We start from the raw sequence: 12,545 nt of genomic DNA on the forward strand, positions 1-12,545 counted from the left end.
AGCTGCTGGCTCAGCCAGTGGGGCAACACTCCACCACTACAAAAGAGCCACCCCTGATCAACACCCAAAGATCCCAGGAAGTTCGTAAACGCTGGGAGGACATTTGCTACTGGCCCAGGATTAGGGTCCTGTACGTTATGATGGGGTCCATATGGGACATTTCCTCTTGGCTTACCCTACTGCAAAGAATGGTCTTGAAGAAGAGAAGACGTGGCTTGACCTCCTAGCTCAGCTCAAGGAGCAGCAGCATGGTGGTGAGACTATATGCTTTCAATGCCAAATATATTAATGTGCTTGTACCCCACATTTTGGCCCATATTTATGGGAGCCTTGTGTCATGTTTGCTCCACACAAAGTGGAATATGTGCTTGTCTCAAGGCTCTCAGTCAGACTTATGAAGCCATGCAAAGCCACTTTGCATGGATTTGAGTGGCCTCATAAGCCTATGGTAGCGCATCGCAGTGCAAGTCGCTGCATTGCAGTACTCTACCCTGGGTAGGCATTTCATGGGCATTGCAGTGGGTGTTCCCATGCAACTCAGACGGATTTTGACATATCCCCAGAGTTCCAAGACCTTGTAAACCTGGGCATGCTCCAAAACCTGTATCCTGAGGGAAAGTGCAACAAGGAGAAATATCCTTATTTCTCCACGTATTTTCTCATTTCTATGTGTGCTGCATTCTGCAGCACACATAGAGGAAACTGCCTTAGGGGATTGTTTTTGTGCAGGGAGGTGTCTCTTCCTGCACAGAAACAATCCTGCTTGCACATAGGCACCCTTGCACCATGGTATAAGTGTGCCGTTTTGTGGCTAGGTTGCCGAAACATTGCCAACGCAAGGGGAAAAGACAGGAGTGCGCCGTATGAAATGGATACAGCACATTCCTGCCGTTTCCCTGTGCATAGGGCAGCACAGCAAGATGACTTGCTGTGCTGACCTGTGCCACAAAACCGTGAATATGCCCCTTTGTATATATTATTGCACTCCTAATGCTCTAACTCAGTGGTTCTTTTCCTGTGGTCCGGTGACCCCTTGGGGTCTGTTAAGGCCTACTCAGGCAGTGTATAAAGAAGTAACATGTACACATCTTAAATCATTCTATAAATGTGGAGGAATTTGAAATTGAAAACTAAGAATTAAGGTAGTATCCTCAGATTGATTCAGGGGAGAAGTGCAGGTGCATCCAACAGCACATAGTATAGATGATAAGTGACCTCAATTGAATATGGAAAAAGTTCCAACCTTCCCATTCAAATTGCGATTTTTTTTATACTTGTCTGTGAATTGAATGCATTTTTTCATGTATTGTTTTGTAGTTCAAATTAGTGAAAATGCCTAGGTCGGGGTCGTTGGTTTGATCAGTGGAGGTCCCTGGATTCCAATAACGATTCAATGGGGGTGCCTGGGTTCCAGTACTGATTAAGTGGTTGTCCACAGAAGTCAAAAGGTCAAGAACTGCTGCTCTAACCCATCTATGTATATGGATGACTATGCCAAGGAGAGGGATATGTGCCAACCTAGATGGAGTTGAGGCAGCACACATATGCTGAGATGTTTATAGCAGTGACAGCAGGTTGACTGCACACTGATGCTACAGAGGTAGTGCCCAGGTGGAAAGAGGAAATACAGGCAGGCAAGAAAATCGAACTCTGTAAATAAGGAACATGAAGAACTAAGAGTAACAGACCGGACTAATGTCAAAGAGGGATTGCTGGGGCATTGAACCCAAAAGGAGGAAAAGCAAACAGAGGCTGGGTGACAAACTAGGTCAAAAGTGGAAAAAGCCAAAACACCTGGAAGATTTCCCAAACATACCTGGTGCCTGTGTGTCTCTTTAATAATTGCTACTCTCAAGCCCCTAGAGCTCCATAGAACCTTTCAAAGTCCCAGTCCCAGCTTGGATTTGATACACCTGTAACTCTAACCTAACTTCCATTGTCCTGTCCTCAACTCGCTCCAGGCCTGATTCTCTTATGAAGTTAAAAGAGGATTTACACCAAACATGACACTATGAAGGTACTGCAGATATGTGATATTTCTTTATATACCTGTCACAAGGCCCTTACTTTGAACAACCCCACTGCAATGGTCTTTGGTGGTGCACAGCGGTGGTTGGCCAGGGTCTAGGTCCTGGCTTTCAGTCAGGCCCTACTCCCAACCCACCATCGGCAGCCAGCCCCTGCAGTGCAGGTCTTCAGCCTTGAACAATGAGAATGGTTGCAGAACCTGTCCTTTTGAAAGGCCCTGCACCCATCCTTCAGTGTGCAGCCAATCCCGGCTGAGCGCTACCCTCATGTGCAGTGGAAGTTTCCCGTGCACAGCCAACCCCCACTGCACATGGCCTTTGGCTATGAGCAGCAGAAGTTTGATGGAGGAACAGGCCCAACTCCACCTCTGGCTGCCAGCTTTTGGAAAGCATATCTTTTATTCGTGTATGGAAGGGGCTTGGCTATGCACAGCAAAACAACACTGCACATGAGGCTAGTGCGCAGCAGGAGTTGGCAGGAGGGTCAGGACCAAGCCACCATGGATGGCCAACCCCCACTGTGCACTACTCTCAATGACCAGCAGTGGTTGGCTCAAAGCCAGCCTCTGCTTCTAATTCACTACACACAGCCACCCACGGCTGCACACGGCTTTCAGCCATGAGCAGCGGGATCTGGCTGCAGAACCTGATTTGTGGCCATTTCATTTTCCAAATCCACACCAAGCAGCTAGCCCCCACAGTGCACAGCTTTTGGTCATGTACAATGGGGCTGTGTGTATTGGGGGTTGAGCACTAAGCCTGGCTTTCACCTAACCCTCCATGGGAGGCCAACCCCTGCAGTGCACCACCACTGTGCACAGTGTTAGCTGCAGTGGGTGGTCAACCTATGCAGCTCACAGTGTTTGGCCATGCACTGTGAGGTGTGGGTGGCCAGTAGTATTCAGGCTTTTGCTTTGTGCAGTAGGGCAGCGCAGGGCTTGACCTACAGCACAAACCAGGCCCTGCACTTATCTCATCCAAGGGAAGTTATACATTTTAGGATTCTCAGATGCTTTCATAGACGTTTTGGACCTTTCTCCTCTTCTCATGGTCCTTTGTTGGACCTTTTGTGGGGTCTCAAACCTAGTTATGGATCCACTGCACCCCAAATTGGCCATAATGGTTCCAGGACTTGTCAAGGTTTGTGGTCCCTTGCCAATAAAGCTTCCTTCAGGTTGACAGTCATCAGACAGGATTGGCATATCTCAGGGTGTAACTCTGGGTGCTATCACCATTTGTGTAACATATGTAACTAATAGATACATCCATTAAACAGTGTTTTCGCCACTGTGTAGTTTGTGTAAAAATTTTGACGCTGTTGAACAAATCTGCACCAAACATTTCCTAAAAAACTCACTCACTACTCACTAAAAAGGTGTGTGCTGATCCATCAACAAGGGCTGGCCAAGAAAAAAGGGCGTCCCAAAATAATGATTTCTCATTTTCATTCTCATAGAAAATGTTGCTCTCTGATGCAGAAAAAAATTACTGAACTGAATTTCACCAAATTTGGCAGAATGTTAGAACTGTACTCCTAAAGTCCTAAAGCAAGCTTTTTATGATTTGGTGTGTCTGTTCAGCCGTTTTGAGAAATTAGTGTTTAAAAAGGGGATCGGGTTGGACACGAAGGGGTTAACTCTCAGGACAAATTTGGTATATCTGGGCGGCTGGTCCTGCAGAAGCTCCATGGGACTCCCATGGTATCAAAAAAACAAACAAAAAAACAAGGATCTAGTCATAGACCAGTTCCTGCAACCAGCTGCCACCTTTGTCAGGCCATAGGCCATGTGCAGTAAGGGTTGACCACCTACAGCGCATTGGATGCATACTGCTGCAGCCTGTGCACAGTGCAGGATTGGGTGCCCAGGGGGATTTAGAAGACTGTGGGGGTTGAGCTGGTCAGGAGCAAGGCCCTCCGACCAATCTGCTTCTGCAGCTGCAGTGGGGATTTGTTTGTCGACAGCGACGTTAGGCACAGTGCCTAACCGAAAACCAGGTCCGGTGGCCAATCCTCTGCTGCTCGCTGCAAATTACAATGTCTACTTGTGATAATAGGTTTGTTAAAATTATTGTGTTGAAATCATTCTGCCACAACTAAATGATGATATGTATCATAGTGGTCCAAATTTTGCTCAACATTTCATTTGATAATTAAATGTTGCTCATCACACTTAAAAGGTTGGAGACCCCTGCCCTACGATCTGGTACAGCTCAATAAATACACCTTGGAATCGTTATTGCAGGATGCTTCAAACCTCCAACTTATGTACCTTTCATACACAGGAGATGCAATATGGAATCTTGGGCTGCAACAGTCAAGCACAGAGTATACATCCCATGCCCATTCTTCTACATGTACAAAGGGTAAAAACACATTTTCTATTCATGTCCACACATGAGTGTAGCAAAGGACCCAGATGCAAGGGACTGGCAAAGTTAAACAGGAGAGACCAGTAGACAACTCATCCTGTGCAGGCAACAGATAAAATGTGCTGTCTTGCAAGTGCCACCAATGTTAGTCCTTCTCAGCCAAGTGAGCATTGTAGCAATGTTTAGTTTGTCCCTCTGGACCACAGAGCCCAGGTCTTTGGTGTTCTTTGTTCCTTGGGGACCCTCACCATACATATGTGATTGTCATTTGCACAATAGGCCAAAAATCAAAAGTAACCAGAATCCAAAAATAGGGATCTTGAGGCATGGGTTCATACTCTACGGAGCCATGCAGGTGACCTAGGCCAATATTTATACTCTGTTTGCATAGCATTAGCATCATTTTCTTTTTTTTACGCTAATTTGACGCAAACCTAACTCCATATTTATACTTTGGCACTAGACTCATCTAGCGCCAAAGTTATAGAGTTAGCATCATTTTTTGACCATGAAAACATACCTTGCGTCAATGAGATGCAAGGTAGGCATTCCCGGGCAAAAAAATTACTCAAAGGCATTTAACGCCTTATTTATTCTTCCGTGCAAAAATCACGCACAGGAGGAAGGCCTAAAATAATGCCACTAAGCCTCCTTACCGCCATTATTTAACGCCTGGGTATGGGCAGGTGTTAGGGGACCTGTGGGCTCATCATGGAAACAGCCCACAGGTGCCCTTCCCTGAACCCAGGGACACCCCCACCCACCCGCAACCGCACCCACACCTGGAGGACACCTAAGGATGGGGGGACCCATCCCAGGTAAGTCCAGGTAAGTATTTTTCATTTTTGTTTTAAAAGTGCCATGGGGGGGCCTAACTTGGGCCCCCTACATGGCACTGTGCCCAATGACAATGCCTAGGGGACATAAGTCCCCTGGGCATGGCCATTGGGCTGGGGGACATGACTCCTGTCTTTAACAAGACGGGGGTCATGTCCATGGGGTTGTGAGTCAAAGAAATGACGCTAGTCAGGTAAGAGTCATTTTTTGATTCTAACCTGACTAGTGCCATTCTTTCACGCACAACCTCCAGTCTTCCCTACGCCTCCCCTACCCCGTTAGCATCATTTATTTTGGCGCTAACTGGGCCTTAGCGCCTACTTGTGCCATTCCTTTAATATGGCGCCGGCTGGCATCCAGGAATGGCGCTAGCCAACAGAATACTTTTTGACGCAAACCTGCGCTAACGCAGGTTTGCATCAAAAAGTATACATCAGGGCATTATTCTATCCCAACACCATGCTACCACTGGTCCAGCTTATTGACACAACCTTTCATAAAACAACTGAGGATCAATGGTTTCATAGACAACTGAAAAATGTATTAGAATCAGGGAAGGTGTAACCTTGCTCTCATGATATGAGCATTCCTTCCCTGATTTTTAATAGAGAGGCCTCTGTGCCCTGACTAGGTTTAAATGCTGACTGAAAGTCACATAGGGTGGCAACTAATTGCAAATGGGAGGATAACAGTCAGGTGATGATTGTTTCAAGCACCTGTACAGCAGAAGAAAGGATAGAAATATGTATTGGGATCCTTAGCGAAATTTTGCTTCGTCTGGAACAGCATTATGGTGGATAGTTATTCTTCAGTCCACAAAGACTTCATCCGCATGCATCACCTCATTCACAACAATGCCCATTCATGAGCCTGTTTCCTGCTTAATTCCATCACCCACGGCATAGAGATGGGCCATTTTCCTTTGGGATAGTGGATCCAATCTGCTGGGAATCAATGTATTCATTTCTTTGGTAGGAAGAATGCATGCCCAACCCCACCAGCATAGTTTAAACATGTAAATATAAGCCATTCTTTTTCTTCACTTTACATATTGTTACTATGCTATGCTATTGGTAGGGAATTGATCATCACTGGGAATGCTGGAGACTTTGGTCCTTTTTAGGAGTGATGACACAAACAAGGCCTCAATTAGACTTACATCTATAAATGCTCAAACTATTGTGTACTTTGTCGTGATATAAGAACAATTGACCAAGAATGTCAAACAGCTATCCGGATAATTTCTGCTTCGGTACTGTGGCCAGTGGTTCAAACATTCGTAGCCATTACCAAAAATGAAAGGAGATGCCTTATGGTACCTACTGTGGAGTTCACCTATAATAGTGTATTCAGTGTTTTGGACTTCTCATCAGTGATCTGCTCTTGAAAATAAGTGTTGGGAATGCTTTGTGGACCAGAGAGAGTGTGTGAATAGATTATCTGGCTTGCCAACATGTCACTGTTGCTCTGGTTAAGGGAATGGCTCTTTTTGTTTTTTGACTCTAAAGGTGCACTGAGACCTGCCAAACAGGCCTTGGTGCATTGCTCTGTCCCTCAAAAGATGTATGTCTTATTGGCTTACCCACAACTGGCACACATTAACTTATTTATAAGTCCCTAGTATATGGTATCAAGGGATAGACAGGACCTGTTAGCTGAAGTGCCTTCATGGATGGCAGCACATATTATACCACTACAAGTGTGTCAAACCAAAGCATGTCTTCCTGCCTGGTATAGCAGTTGTACACTGCTAACTCAACATTGCCATTTTATTATTATATTTATACGTCACCTCAGCACCTCTTTCCCACCTCCCGCCTCCCAGCTTACCAGACCCTCCCACCTCGCTCCCCTTCTTAATGGTGGCCTCTGCGCAGTGACAGAGCAACTTCGTGACCCTTGGTCAGCGTCTGTTGCTGCCCTTCGCGCTGCTCCAGGTTTTTGCATGCTCGCGCATTTGAAGCCCTCCTCTGCCAGCAGGCTCCAGCCCACTCCTCATCTCTGGTCAGCCAGTGGTGAGCTCTGTCTGCGTTTTTCCAGCCTTCTGATTTTTATACTTTTGCTTTTCCTCTATTTTTATTTTATTTTTCTCCTTTTGTTTTCTCTTGGTTTCTCTCTGTTTTCCTCCCTCCCCTCCTGCTCTGTCCCTGTGGCCCTGCCCCCTCTCAGTGCCACTTTCCGCCTCCCAGCTGACCAAACCCTCTCACCTTCGTGCCCTTTTAAGTGGTGGCCTCTGTGCGGCTGCACAGCGGGCCTGTCTCTGGCCTGCCAAAAGTGGACCAAAGGCAAGCCTATCTGCACCCGTCCACTCCCAGACCGCACTAGAGCCACCGACCCTCATCCCACGCCTCTCAGCGATACGACTCCGGCACCCTCCATGCCCTCAAAACCAGAGGATCCACCGCTTGCCACCTCGCATAACCAAAGGACACTCAAGGCCCGTTCACCTGCCCCAACTGTGCCTGCTCCTGCCTCTGCACACCGGATCCTTCAACCACATGCCCACCCAGTACTGGAGCTGACCACCTCAGCTGCATCCTTCACAACACCTGCTCCCTCATCAAACAGGTGCTGGAGATCTGGGACCTGCTTGACTCCATCTCTCCAAACGTCGCCTTACTCACGGAAACCTAGATGACCCCCACCTCAGCTCCGGACATCGCCACCGTCATTCCTGACGGGTACAAAATCATACACAAGGACCGCATCAACGACCGGGAGGAGGCATTGCCATTGTTCACAAAAACACCTTCTGCCTCACCACTAGCTCCGACGACCACTCTCCCGGCAGGGAGCACCTCCACTTCGAGATTCATACCAACCTGAACACCACGCACCGCTGCACCTCTGGACCCTGTCCCCCTTTCAGCGAATCCATAGCCGACTTCCTCACACACCACGCTCTAACTTCAATGCACTACATCCTCCTTGGCGACCTCAATTTCTACCTGGAAAACCTCAATGACCACAACACATCTTCCCTACTAAAGAACCTTGCCACCCTTGGTCACTGCGCCAACCCACTCAGCAGGACACACACTCTATCCCATCTTCTCCACCAGCAATGACATCCTGTTCTCCCACACCCCTGAACTGCACTGGACCGATCACCACTGTGTCCGCATCGCCTTCACCAAATCCAGAGAACATCACCACACCACCGCCACCCACGAAGAAGCTGGAACAAGGTCTCAAAAGACGAACTTGTCACCGCCCTCTGCCAAACACAACCGCTGGCCACCACAGGCACCAACACAACAGCATGCAACCTCCACCAATTGATCTCCAACTGCACCAACACACTGGCCCCCCTCAGAAAAGTCTCCGACAAGCACCCCCCAAGACAGCCAGCTAGCTCTCCCGTGCCCTGCAAGAGTCCAATCGCACCTACAGACTGCTTGAGAGAAGATGGAGGAACAGCAAGACCCTGGACGACAATGCAGCCTTCCAAACCACTGTCACCACACACCACCACCTCATCAGAAACACAAAGAAAACAACCATTCAGGAATGCATCAACACAAAAAGCAGAGAATTCTTTGCTGTGATCAAAGAATTCACCAAACCCAGCATAGACTCTTATTAACATTCCCATTCCCAAGACCTCTATGACAACCTTGCCACCTTCTTCCACCACAAGGCATCTACAACAGCTTTGCCATCTAAAGCGCAAACCCACCCCAACCGCAACTACTGCACCCAAAGACTCCAGCTCCCAGCCGACCCTGCTCAACTGGACCACTCTCTCCACTGATGACACCCTAAAGATCATGAGAACTATCAACACCGAGCCCCCTCGGCCAGCGCCGCCAGCGCCCCAAACTATGCCGCACCGTCAACTCCTCAATGGAGTCTGCCACCTTCCCGGATGACTGGAAGCACGCAGAAATCAACCCACTGCAGAAGAAACCCTCTGCCATTCTGACCAACCTCAAGAACCCAGACCCATGTCTCTGCTCCCCTTCCCAGCCAAGGTCATTGAGAAGGCCACCAATGCCCAAATCACCAAATTCATCGAAACCAACCACACCCTTTTACCCTTCCAATCAGGTTTCAGAAGCAATCACAGCACGAAGACAGCACTCCTTGCAGCAACAGACGACATTCATACTCTGCTCCAAGGCAAAACCGCAGCCCTTATCCTCCTGGATCTCTCCGTCGATTTCAACACCGTCTCCCACTATACCCTCTGCACTACATTCCATGAGACCAGCATCTGCAGCAAAACCCTAAAGTGGATCTGCTCCTTCCTCACTGGCCGAGCCCAAAGAGACAGGCTCCCAACATTCTCCTCGAAACTGACAGCGATCAGCTGTGGAGTATCTCAGGGCTCCTCTCTGAGCCCCACTCTCTCCATCATGGGCCCGCTTGCTAACATTGTCAGAAACCATGGACTCAACATCGTCTCCTACGCTGATGACCTCCAGCTGATTCTCTCCCTCACCAACAAGAGTACAACCTCAAAAAGCAACTTCCACAACGGAATGAAAGCAGTCGCCGCCTGGATCAAGGACAGCTGCCTGAAACTCAACTCGGACAAAACCGAGGTCCTCATACTAGGTTCTACCTCCTCTGCCTGGGACAACTCCTGGTGGCCCTCAAAGCTTGGAACCCACCCACGACCCCCACCGACCACGCACAGAAACTTGGCATCATCCTAAACTCCTCACTCTCAATGAACCACCAAGTCAACGCCGTCTCATCCTCATGCTTCCACACATTCTGCTTGCTCCGAAAGATCTTCAAATGGATCCCGATCGGGTCCAGGAGAACAGACACCCTGGCGCTTGTCAGCAGCAAGTTAGACTACGGCAATGCACTCTATGCCGACACCACTTAACACTCCAAACGAAACTGCAGAGAATCCAGAAAGCCTCGGCTGGACTCATTCTGGACATCCCTTATTGCAGCGACATCTCCAGTCACCTGAGAGACCTTCACTGGCTCCCAGTCAACAAGAAAAACACCTTTAAACTCCTCATACACATCTACAAGGCCCTCCATAACATCAGACCCGCATACCTCAACCACCGCCTGACATTCCACACGCCCACCAGACACGTCCGCTCCGCCCAACTGGCCCTCGCCAGAACCTCAAGGATACACAAGAACTCAGCTGTAGGAAGGTCCTTCTCTTACCTCACCTCCAACACCTGGATGGCTCTTCCACTACACCTCAGGCAATCATCCACACTACCTCAATTTAAGAAGGACCTCAAGACCTGGCTTCGACTGAACTCCCACTGCCGTCCAGAGCCTTGAGACCCTGACAGGTGATTAGCCATGCTTTACAAGCACACTGATTGATTGATTAATTTACACTTGTTCCTTTGATAATGCCTGCCAGCTCTGGGCCACAGCCACCAAGGATTGATCTAAGTTTTTTCGAATGAACCTGACTGAGGTTTTTGCACGGTGAGATCACAGAACCATAGCATAACCACTTTTCTCACATTCTCAAGTAAGGCCAATCCAACTAACAACACCATAGTTTCCCAACCTACTCCGTTTGCTTGTCCTGGCTGTTTGTGTGGTGAACCACTAAACCTGTGGTGTCTAACTGGGCCTTGGCTTGTATCATAACTGTCTGAGTGGAGAGTGCCACAATAAAAATCCCATTATACTCTTTTCTTGTTTGGTAGTCCTTATTAACAGTAGCCTGGTAATCAACTGAGGATTATAATAGGGATCTTGAGGGTCTCAATAGAATTGAAAAATTATCAGGATATTGGTAATGCCAGGTATGGTTCCACTGTTAATTCATCATGTCTCTGCTGAGTTTTAACTAAACATTCTTTTGGGGCTGGTAACTGCCTTTGTCTGACCCATTGCAAATAAGAAGCTACTCCTAATGATTGTCTCATTTTTGGGGGAAACATCCTTTATGCCGAATTTTTTATAACAAAGTCCTGGTTAACGAAAGCGGAACAACGCTTTCTTTAACCACAACTTCGTTATTTTGTGCCTTAACCACGCATGTCCTGAACAACGAACATGCATGGTTAAGGTACAAACAAGGGAGTCGGCTGAGGAGGACGACGCAGATGACAAGGGGACGACTCAGGTAAGTGGGGGGTTTTAGGTTTTGGGGAGGGGGTGGGGGGTCAGGGGGTTTTAGGTTTTGGGGTGGGGTTGGGGGGGCGTTTTTGGTTTTGGGGAGGGGGTGGGGGGTCCGGGGTTTTAGGTTTTGGGGTGGGGTTGGGGGGGTGGGGCGTTTTTGGTTTTGGGGAGGGGGTCGGGGGTTTTAGGGTGGGGTTGGGGGGGTGGGGCGTTTTTGGTTTTGGGGAGTGGGTGGGGGGTCAGGGGGTTTTAGGTTTTAGGGTGGGGTTGGGGGGGTGGGGTGTTTTTGGGGAGTGGGGTCAGGGGGTTTTAGGTTTTAGGGTGGGGTTGGGGGGGTGGGGCGTTTTTGGTTTTGGGGAGTTGGTGGGGGGGTCAGGGGGTTTTAGGTTTTGGGGTGGGGTTGGGGGGGTGGGGCGTTTTTGGTTTTGGGGAGTGGGTGGGGGGTCAGGGGGTTTTAGGTTTTAGGGTGGGGTTGGGGGGGTGGGGCGTTTTTGGTTTTGGGGAGTGGGTGGGGGGTCAGGGGGTTTTAGGTTTTGGGGTGGGGTTGGGGGGTGGGGTGAGGGATGTAGGGTGAATGGTGCCTATTGCTAATGATTTTATCAGGAATGCCTTTACAACGAAATATCGTTGTTAAGGCATTCATGGTAAAATCATTAGTAGTAAAGACGAGGTCGGTGTTCCGACCTCGTTGTTAAGGTTAGTAGTAGTTTAAAATTCGGTGTTCCGTCATATAACCCATTTTTGGCACAAGGCAAAAAACACAAGAAGTCTTATTCACAAGGAAGCTGCTTAGACTAACTCTTGGAATACTCCAAGCTTATTGGTCAATTCCAGGAGTAAGGCAGAAATAATTTACAAATGCAGTAGTGGAATAAAATCTTAGTGAATCAGGCCCATGATTTCTCTTAGGCCAGTTTTCCTTCATTTTTTTGCAAATAATTTTTATTGGGTTTTAGCATAAAGATAGTCACACCGTTTTCATCAACAAGGGCAATGTGATCAAATATGGCAGCAGTCACACCACAACATCACTATAATAACAGCAACAATCACAGGCAGAAATTTTGTGTGATATGGTAAGGAACAAAGTGAGTAAGGGGAGTGTGGTGTGGAGTGGAGGACGGGATGAGAAGATCTAATGGGCCAGGCAGTGGTTTGGTCTGGTGGTAGAGTCAGTTGACTCGGTGGAGGCCACATATGAACATGTATTAATAGCACCCTGGCCAATGTTGCGGCTCGCCGGGGTCCAGT

Source organism: Pleurodeles waltl, chromosome 2_2, assembly GCF_031143425.1.
Source record: "Pleurodeles waltl isolate 20211129_DDA chromosome 2_2, aPleWal1.hap1.20221129, whole genome shotgun sequence".
NCBI classification, from domain to species: Eukaryota; Metazoa; Chordata; class Amphibia; order Caudata; family Salamandridae; genus Pleurodeles; species Pleurodeles waltl.